Source organism: Cervus canadensis, chromosome 11 (assembly GCF_019320065.1).
Source record: "Cervus canadensis isolate Bull #8, Minnesota chromosome 11, ASM1932006v1, whole genome shotgun sequence".
NCBI lineage: Eukaryota > Metazoa > Chordata > Mammalia > Artiodactyla > Cervidae > Cervus > Cervus canadensis.
In genome coordinates, this window is record NC_057396.1 from 39,811,546 (window position 1) to 39,822,299 (window position 10,754).

At 39.8% G+C, this 10,754-nt stretch overlaps 1 pseudogene; it reads right to left on the bottom strand.

Annotated features, from left to right (window-relative positions):
* Positions 1 to 1,652: 1,652 nt before the first annotated feature.
* LOC122449454 lies at positions 1,653 to 2,922 on the bottom strand (annotated as a pseudogene).
* Positions 2,923 to 10,754: the final 7,832 nt, after the last annotated feature.

The following is a 10,754-nucleotide window of genomic DNA, read 5'->3' on the forward strand; positions in this document are numbered from 1 at the left end:
TAGTGTCTGTATTCCAGATTCCAAGTCCAGCTCAAATGCCATCAGACAAGACAGAAATCATGAAAGCACAACAAAAATATGATGCTATCTCTGAGGGTGGCATTGTGGGTCATTTTATTTTCTTCCTTATACTCTTATGTATGAATTACTTGTATAATAAAAACTGGCATTAAAAAAACAAACAAAAAAAAACCCTGGAAACAGAGTCATTGATATGGAGATAAAAACAGGTGGTTGCCTAAGGGGAGCAGGGCTTGTAGAGGCAAAATAGTGGAAGGGGATTAACAGGTACAAACCTCCCATTATAAAATACAAGCCATGGGGATGTAATATATAGCATAAGGAATATGGTCTATGGTTGGGGAAAGATGGGTACTAAACTTATCATGGTGATTATTTCATAATGCATGCAAATATCAAATCACTAAGTAGTACACCTGAAACTTACATAGTATTGTACATCAGCTATATTTCAATAAAAAAGAAAACAAAATGCAGAGCTCCTTTTTCAAAAAGCAGGGAAGAAACAGTGCTATTAAAAGTACTAAAATGTAGAGGTTTTTCCTTCCTTCCGGGATCTTCTTCTTGATGTGTCCTGGCGTTTTTATTTAATGTTGGTCTAAGCAAAGAAAAATTAAAATAGTAAATTATTAGCTTGAATTTTATATTTGATTTTATATTGTGCAGTGGCAGTTTTAAATGCAAATATCAGAGGGTTTTACTGCATGTAGAATTGCCAAAATTATACAGTTCTGCTTTGAAGCTCGTATATGCATATGCATTTTATTCTCACATGAATAGTGGAATTACTGCAAAAAGTAACTCAACCGATTTTATTTCACTTCTTGATGAGCACATGTTCTACCAATATTCTTTGACTTACTGATAAATGAGAAATGCCTGGAAGGAAAAGAACTATGGGTTTCCCTGTTTTTCCCTTTCCTTTTATGTCACCAGTTTTGGCAACTCATCGGTTACCACAAGGAAGTCACATAAATAAGAATATGCTAGGGTTCTTCCATTGTCTGCATTTTTAAATTTTGTTTTAAGTACTGTTTTATTTTCTTAACTAATAAACAAAAATTAGGCTTTGAATAGAAATTGAGATTCTTATTTTTCCAAGTGAAAATGCTGATGCCAGCTAGAGTTGATCATTTTCAAGAAAGCAGTACTAGTAGATTACTTAGAATTATGGCAGCAACCACCAGAGGAAACAGCAATCAGGAGGACTAGGAATGAGATGGCAGACTTTTCCTTATGTAGATCTAGGCAGCAGAGTCTCTTAAGATGATTTGGGCTTACATACAGTATTATATATAAAGTACATCAGGATTTCAAATGCCTTCAAGAGCTTAGAAAATCATCTTAAGTAAAGCCAGGCACATAAAACAAAAACCGAGAAGAACCAATTGTACATATTAGTTGGGTCCCCAGGTAACTGAAAATTGTTTGTTTGTTTGTTTTTAAACCATCCCCACCATACCTTTAAAACAGTTTTTATCCTCAAGGGGAAAGTAGCCACGTTCAAATGAGTTAAGGGATAAGTAAAAAGGAATACAACTTTATTAAAAGTAAATAAATGTAACATATAACATGTACAGATAGCACATGGTGCCAATTTTATTTGCAGATAGTATCCCAAAGTTCACAAGTTACACCTTTGCCACAGCCTTGGCTAAATCTTGAACTAGTGCAGAATTCAGCTGTGCTGATCTTAGCATGCTTAGATGTGGCATACTTGTTCTTGATAGTCACGTGCTTTGTCAGCCCACGATTCACCATGACCATATTTTTGCTAGGTGTTGCATAACAACAAGAAGGCATTCTTCAGTGTATGACAGGTAATGCTGTAGAGTTGGTGTCCATTCACCATTATCAAGAATTTTCAGTGCCAAGCAAAAAGCTCCCGCTGCAATTTGAGGAGGAAAGTACACCATATTGTAGTCCAGTATAGTTAGTTCCATCAGATATTTGGCCAGATTATGTAGCTCAACATCAACCTCTCCAATCTTAGAGGCTCTCTGAAGGAAATGCAGGGGTAGAGGGTGACCCTGACTAAAATTTACAGCTCTTAGAACCTTCATTTCCATCTGTCTGATTTGGACCTTGGTGTAAGTGTTGTCAGTCACAAAGGCCAAGTCACTGATTTCTGGAGGGTACGTTTCCTCGTATTTGCTTGCACCAAACATGGCAGTGACTCCAACCAGCTGCAGCATCTTCTTGGGCACACAATTATCCTGCATGAACCGATCAATTTTGGAACAGTCATGTACATGTTCTCCTGCAGTAACCTGAATTTCATTTGAACATGGGCTTGCCAGTCAATTAGGATGGCTCTCATGTTTCCAGTGACTTCACGACCCTTTAGGTATTTTGGTTTGACGGCTTGCTCTTCCTGAAGTTGTCTCAGATAAGCATAGATATCTTTTACATATTCACTACAGAGGATTGGATACACTCCGTCTTCTGCATCCACATCACTTACTGCAAGAATTATATCCGAGAAAGCCTGACACAGATATTCTTCTGCAGGGGCACAACCAGATGTTTCCTTGGGGCTTGGAGAGGGAGTATCGACCAAAATGGGCTCAGGGGAAAGTTTCTCTTCCTTAACAGGCTCCGGTTCTGTCTCCGGCCCCAGCTGGGGCTCCGGCACAGGTACTGGAGCCTTTTCCAGAGGCTTTGTTCCTTTTTTAGCAGTAACTTTTCCTGCAGCTAAAGTTTTTGCTTCGTTTTTCAGGGGCAGTTTGCCTGCGGCTGTTCACTGACTTTGTTACGGATGTCTCCAAGAGCTGTGTCGGGGCCTCAGCCCAGGCTTAGAGGTTGCAAGAGTGGCCACAGCAAGCGCTTTGCCCCTGCCATACTGATCTTCAGTTTATTTTCAGCATGAGTCTTTGTGTCCCTGGTGATCCGAAGCACCATGGCTTCTTCTGCACCAGGGGGCAGCTCAGTGGGGATGAGGAGAGCATGGAGCCCCAGGCCAGCCTGGAACTTGATGGTTGCGCCACAGGCCAACCTATTGTCTGCATTTTAAAAGATTTTTTTTTTTTAAATTTTGGGCTATGGTGCATCTTCATTGTCCCACATGGGCTCTCTCTAGTTGCAGTGTGCAGGCTTCTCATTGCAGTGGTTTCTCTAGTCGGGGAAGAAGGATTCTAGGCCTGAGGGCTTCAGTGGTTGCAGTAGGTGGACTCAGTAGTTGGCAGCACATGGGCTTAGCAGCTCCTCAGCATGTGGGACCTTCCCAGACCAGGGATGGAACCTGTGTCCCTCGCATTGCAAGGGGGATTCTTAACCACTGGGCCACCAGGGAAGCCCTGCCTTTCTTAGAATGCCATTGCTTTCTTTCTGTGTTAGAAGCGAGTTCTGGTTTGAACAGAAAGCACACCCTGTCGGGACAGTCAGCGCCCCTGCTTATGCAGCTGTAGACACCACGAGTTTGCCTTGTACTGGCTTTGAGTCTCATGAATTACCGGGCATCATAGGTCCATCGGGATTCACCACACGTGTAGTACTGTAGAGGTTGTACAGGAATGTGACAGCAAGGAACACCGTCTGCTCATGAGCCTGCTCCTTCATCCCATTAGACTTCACTTACAAAAGCTCAAAGATAAAGTTACTAAGAATTTTAAGGCAATTCTCTGGCGGTCCAGTGGCTTGGCGCACTCACTTCTAGGGCCCAATTCCATCCCTGGTCCTGGAATTAAGATCCAGCAAGCCCCTTCGAACGACCAAAAAAAAATAAATAAATAAATAAAAATTTAATGCTGGCAACAACCCAGCATTAAATCAAGTTCTCAATACAGAGTCCTGTGCATAGGACATACATACACCCATGGCAGTGGCCCTGGGTGTAAGAGAAGGCGGTAAGAAAGGTTGCAGACTCCAGTTACTATATCCAACATAGTGCACTTGTAAACAGATGAGTAAGGAATGTGGATGGAAGGTGAGGGGGAAGAAAGAGCAGAGGAACTGAAAGAAGCCAAGAGAGACAGAGAGAGAGAAAGAGGGAGAGAGAAGCTGGTGTTGACTTTCTAGTTCTGTGAGGCCCAGTTCGACTTCGTGCGTCCTGCTGTTTACCAGCACTACATTGGGCAATGCAGAGAAAATGGAGCCCCACTGGTAGTTCATGCTGTGATTTGGGGTGAACTAGAAAAAGATGCCCCTTTCTTAAGATACTTTACTGCCATCTGTTGGGAAACTGTCATAATAACTATGTGAAGGAATAGCGACCACAATGAATGGTATCTCTTGGGCAGAGCTCAATCTGTATACTTGTGAATGGCAGCCCTGCCTGTTACCCTCAGGGTTCCCAGGAGTCAGAGGCGCAAATGGGGATAACTTACAACCTGAGCTTAGCAAACTTAGTGGGTAGCAGGCAGCAGTTGAGACAACAGGCCAAGGGGTGGCCCAGGCATACTTCTGAATAGCAGCTTCAGAGATATTCAGTTGAGAATCAAAACCAAATCTTCAGTTTTTATCGCTTTGCCCCTAGGAGCTTATGAAAATTATCTTGGTGAGAGCTTTTGGCCAATTCCAACATTTGAGAAAGTTTAGTGGAGGAGAATAATATTTCCATCTAGGAGAAGCCTGTGCAGGCCAAAAAACCCCACCAAGCTTCCTTTTCTTTTGCTTTTGGCTAGAATTACATTAACTTGTTGTGGTCTACATATCTTGTGTTAATTAAAAGGTCTGAACATAAGATTAATGTATCTTTTATGAATAAAAAATGGGAAATCTATGCAGTTTGTTTCAGAGATATCTTTCTAATTATAGGGTATCTGAGGTGGGAAAGCTATAAAAGGACTCTGAAAGTTGCAGTTATTAGAAACTGTATTTCTATGTAAAACTGGGTAAGCCAAAGACTTGAGAAAATGAGAAATCTGCCAAGGGTCACATCATCCGAGCACATTGCATAGTGAGGATTCTAACAAGGTTTCCTGGTTCCTGAGTGCCGTTTACTGAGTGTTTCCAGTCCCCAGGAGTGGCATATGCATCTTTCTTCTTCCTCCTCCTCTTCCTGAAATTTCATGAACTTTTATTTGGACTCAGAAAAAACCAAAACAATTTCTTTAACATTTGCTAAAATCTATTGAACATTGTGAGTGTATTGCAATGAATAGCAATTGTTAATATTGCAAGCTCCACAGTTACAAGCAACCCAATAATATCTCTTCTTTGTCCACAGAGTACATTAAACTGTACTCTTAAAAGAGAACATCTCCGGAATTCCCTGGCTGTCCAGTGGTTAGGACTCATCACTTCCACTGCAAGGGGCTTGGGTTTGACCCCTGGTTGGGGAACTAAGATCTGGATTACTGTGTGGCACAGTCAAAATAAAAAAGGAACATTTTCTTATGCTTGAATAAAAACAAAGAGGTCCCCAAATATAAACTAGGACATAATTCTGTGAAGTTTTTTTAGAAATTCAGTTTGATTATAGGTAATACTTGATGTGTTAAAAGTCTTATGCTGTTTAATTCTGTCAATTCATTATTATAAATTTAATCATTTCAATAATTGAATTTCTTTAATTTTTCTATATGTAATTACTCTTACATGGTTTTTTTGTCTGCCATACTAAAGACAAATTGATATAAACTAGCAAATTGATAGTGTGACACTGGTTTTGTTCATAGCTGAAAAAATATTAAATTATTCAATTGTCAATTATACAGACTTTTTCCTATTTTTAAATTAAGGTATGATTTACAGCAAAATTCACTTTTTTGGTGTACAATTCTATAAGTTTTGACAAACATACACAATTATGTAACCACCATCACAATTAAGATATATAACAATTTCATCACCTCCCCCTCCAAAATCTTTGTGAGCTCAGCCACAGTTAAATATATCTTCCTCTTGGGATCTGGTCCAAAGGCCTTTCACTTCCCCTCAGCAGACCATCTGGCCTTTCCCAGAAAGCTCTTGGCTCTTGAGTTGATGGGAATAGTAAGGGGCTGTGTTCACAGCCTAAGGGATGCAGCACATAGAAGGTCATCCACCCAGACTCTCAGGCTTTCCTGGTGGCTCACTCAGATGGTAAAGAATCTGCCTGCAATGCAGGAGACCCGGGTTTAACTCCTGGGTCAGGAAGAGCCCCTGGAGTAAGGAATGGCTACCCACTCCAGTATTCTTGCCTGGAGAATCCCATGGGCTGAGACCCACGGGCTAAAGTTTATGGGATCGCAGTTGGACACGACTGAGCAACTAACACTTAGACTTTCACCCAGACTCTCAAAAGACTCTCAACCTAGGAGGATAGAAGGGAAGAGGGGACAGAAGGGACCACCAGTGAGTCACTCCTAGGTTTGTCAAGAGTCTCTGCTTATCTGGTCTAGCAACTTGTTCAGCCTTCTCAGATACACACAGCACACACACACACACATACTATTATTAACACATGCAAATATGAAGACACATCTAAAATATTTAAGTGACTACATATACATGATCAACTCTGTATACAAATGTTCACTCACATATAAGTAAACAGACACATACATAGATAAACACATGCACTTGGTCATGTACAACTTCTGGGAATGTTGCATCATTGTGAACATTATTAGCAATTTGCTCTTCCTGTTGCTCAATTTTATACTTCCTCAGGCCATGGGGCAGGAGAGGCTGCTTGCTGCTGACTCTTCTTTGGGGCTTCTTGGTTGCTGTGAGTTATGGTGGCTAAATGTGATGTCTGATTTTCAACCAATTTAGAGCTCTTGGGTCAATGAGCAACATGAGGAGCCTGATGCTGGTTATGAATGAGGTACCGGGCGCTGGTGGGACAGCAGGGCATGGATCAGTGTACAGAGGGACCTGACTGCCTGAGATGTTGCTCTATACCCAGCAGTGTTTGCATTTTCTTGTATTAAGAAAGCTTGTATTGGGACTTCCCTGGTGGTCCAGTGGTTAAGACGCTGAGCTCCCAACACAGCAGGTCCAGGTTCGATCCCTGGTCCAGGGAACTAGATCCCACATGCCGCAACTGAGAGTTCACATGCCACAACTAAAGACCTGATAGGCCACAATGAAAATCAAAGATCCTGAGTGCTGCAACTAAAAGCCAGCATAGCAAAATAAAAAATTTTTTTAAAAGGAAGAAAGCCTGTATTATGAAGCTTGCATTTTTCTATATTATCAGTGGGATTCATTTCAGTTTGTACATGGTGGACTCTTCATGCACATTGGAGAGGAGGAGTTTTGAGCACCTGTGAGTTCACCCGCAGGCCTTTCTTGAATGCTGTACTGTGAACTGGGAGTGGGCAGGTTCAAGCCACCCCTGAAGGTCAACCCACTGATCTGCCCCTTCCTCATCCCACTTAAGGGATCAACTCACTCCCCTCAGGGAGTGAGCAAGGGCACATGTTACTTTGTACTGCAGCAGGAGTCCCAATAAAGCCTTGCCTGAATGTCTCATCTCATTCTTATCAACTTCTATCAATTAAAGGGTCCAAGGGTCCAAGGATCTGTTACCCTGGTGGGTAACAGAGGAGGAACCACAAATGAGGGATTAACTCTGGGCTTTCCAAATGAGGACTGGTTATGGGTACTTCGTCCCAAGTGGGGTGACTGCTGGGAAAGTAGTGAGTAGTAAATCTTGACTGGAGATAGACGGTGTGAGGGGGATGTTGGAAGAATAATAAGGTGGGTGGGTTGAGCCTGGATCATACAAAGCCTTAGCAGTCACACTGGAAAGAGTTTGTGCCCTACCAAGGATTCTGACTGGGAGGGTGTAGCATGACCAGAGCCGTGTATCTGGAGGATTAATCTTGCTGTGTGAGTAGGGGGCAGTGGAGAAAGGGTATAGCATTTTTAAAAGTTTTAATATTGTCTGTTTTTTGAGTAAATAATGCATTCTTATGGTTCAAAAGTCAAAAAGTATGAAACAACATATAGAAATATTTCCCCTCTATTCTTGATCCCTGTCAGTTTCCATTTCTAGAACAATACATTTTAACAAAATTATTTATTCTTCCAAAAACAGTATATGCATATACAAGAAAGAATAAAGTACATATTTCTTTTATCCTTTTTACACAGATGATAGCACAGTATACACACTTCTTTTTTATGTTTATCACTTTAATTCACACGACAAACATATGAGACAAATAATATTATTGTCTTCCTTTTACAGATGAAAAAATTAAGGCACAGAGAGGTTAAGAAATGTACCTAAAATTACAGATTTCATAAATGGTAAAGTTGAGATTTGAGCCTTGGGTGTCTGACTTCAGAGATCTGTTTAGAGCTCCACTCAGAACTCTTCTTTAGTCAGTCTGTTTGCTTCTTCTACATTTTATTTATTTTTATTTTTTGAAGAAGAGTTGATGTAAAAATTATGAAAGTTACAAGTGTACAATATAGTGATTCACAATTTTTAACGTTCTTATGTCAATTATGTTTATATTAAATATTAGCTGTATTCCCTTGTACAATATATCCTTGTAGCATATTTTCTACCTAATATTTTGTATCTTTTAATCCTCTACCCATATATTGTTTTCTTCCACATTTTAATTGTATCTTTAGCTCATATCTACCTTTTCATTTTTAAAAAGCAGGGTCCAAGAAATAAGTTCAGAATAACTGAAGAATTGTGAGTTACTTTGAAATTATTTATATATTTATTTTTGGCTGTGCTAGATCTTCGCTGCTTTCCTTGGGTTTTCTCTAGTTTCAGCGAGCAGGAGCTACTCTTTGCTGCGTGCACAGGCTTTTCGCTGTGGTGGCTTCTCTTTCTGCGGAGCACAGGCTCTAGGCGTAGGGGTTCAGTAGCTGCGGCATGCGTGCTCTAGGGACTTAGTTGCTCTGCAGCGGGTGGAATTTTCTTGTACTAGGGATTGAACCTGTGTTTCTTGCATTGGCAGGCAGATTCCTATCCACCGTACCACCACAGAAGTCTATCTTGAATTTTTATTTTATTTTTACTGTGTACTTTTTTTCTTAATTTGAGAAATTGTGATAAAATACACATAAAAGTTATCATTTTAATCATGTTTAAGTGTACAGTTCGGAGGCATTAAGTGCATTCATAATGTTGTGCCACCACCATCGTCATCCATGACTCTTTTCATTGTGCAAAATAGTACTCTATGCCAATTAAGCAAAAACTCCTCATTCCTCTCCCCCGCCTCAGCCCCTGACACCACCATTCTTTTTCTGTCTCTATGACTTTGACTTTTCTAGGTACTTACATAAGTGGAATCACATAGTGTTTGTCTTTTTGTGACTGGCTTATTTCACTTAGCATGATGTCCTCAAGCCTCACTGGTGTTGTAGCATATGTCAAAATTTCCTTCCTTTTTCAGGCTGAATAATATTCCACTGTATCTATATATCACATTTTGCTTGTCTAGTCACCTACTGATGGCCACTTATGTTACTTCCATGTTTTAACTATTATACACACAGTTTTGCACCTTGGTTTTTACATTAGCAAAGCAACTTGTATTTTTTCTGTGTCAGTATCTAATGAGTCTCCTTTTTTCTTGTCTTTTCTTTTATCCTTTTCTTCTTGTTTTGTTTTACAGGTGCATATTTCAGTATTTGTACAAGCTGTAGTTTCTTTAACCTGTTCCCTAAAGCTGGATATCAAGATTGTTCCCAGTTGGTTTTGTCTGCTTTGTTTTGTCTTGTTTTGCTCTTACAAACAATACTGCAATGCAAATATATATAATTTTGCAGTTAGTGTTGATCCAAGATATACCAATGACCTCATTCCAGCTTTTAAAGGAAGGTTCGGCTCTGTAAGCGGACCTGTGTGGACCATTCCTAGGGGCTCGCTTGCTCTGCTCTTGAGCTGATCTATTGGGATCACATCCTCCTTCCTTCCCTTTACTTTGGTGCTTCTCTGTAAGGTAAAAACTTGCAAGATTAGCCCTGCTATTCCTACATTTCTCTAGGGAATAACTGACACCCATGGGAGTTATAAGGCAAGTAACCCTGTGTATTTCAAACTGATATTTTAAAAATGTTTATTGACTATATATTAAGCAAAGGGGAATAAACGGACTTATTAATAAAATTATCTACTTTTTTCTTTATATTAAAAATAAGGGATTTATTATTGTATCTATCATTATATTTTATACAAAATGAATTTGTGTTTTTCCTCAGGTTTTCCATTATTGATATCATTATCCAGCAATACTAACTAAAGGTACGGGTAACTTATAAGATAGTTACAAAGTGTTGGGTTGGTCAAAATGTTCATTCAGATTTTCCCAATAGATGTTATTGAAAAACTCATATGAACTTTTTGACTAACCCAGTATTTTTCAAACTATGCTTAATGATTTTCTGGAATTCATGTAACCAAGATGTTTCACACTTTCAGAAACCTGTTCTTTCTCCAGCTTCCTTTTATAACTTTCTCAACCAAACAAGGATTAAAAGTAGACAACTCGCTATGCTTTACTCATTGTTAAAATTTTCAAAAGCAATAGATTTTCTAATGGATACGATATGGTATGTGTGCATATGTGTGTGTGTGTTTGTGTGCATGTGATATAGGTGTGAAGAGGGAGGGAAAGAGAGAGCGAGGAATGAGTGTGAAGTTTTTGAACTGAACTGAAAGCATGAAGTTGCCAATTACTGAGATAGGGAAAGTATATGCAAGGAGCATCGTATTACGGGTGTAAATTAGAAATTTGATTTGGAATATGTTAACTTTGAGATGTCTCTTAGCGACTTCCAGATTTATATGATAAGAAGTTGGTTGGATATACAAATCTTGAGTTTAGGAC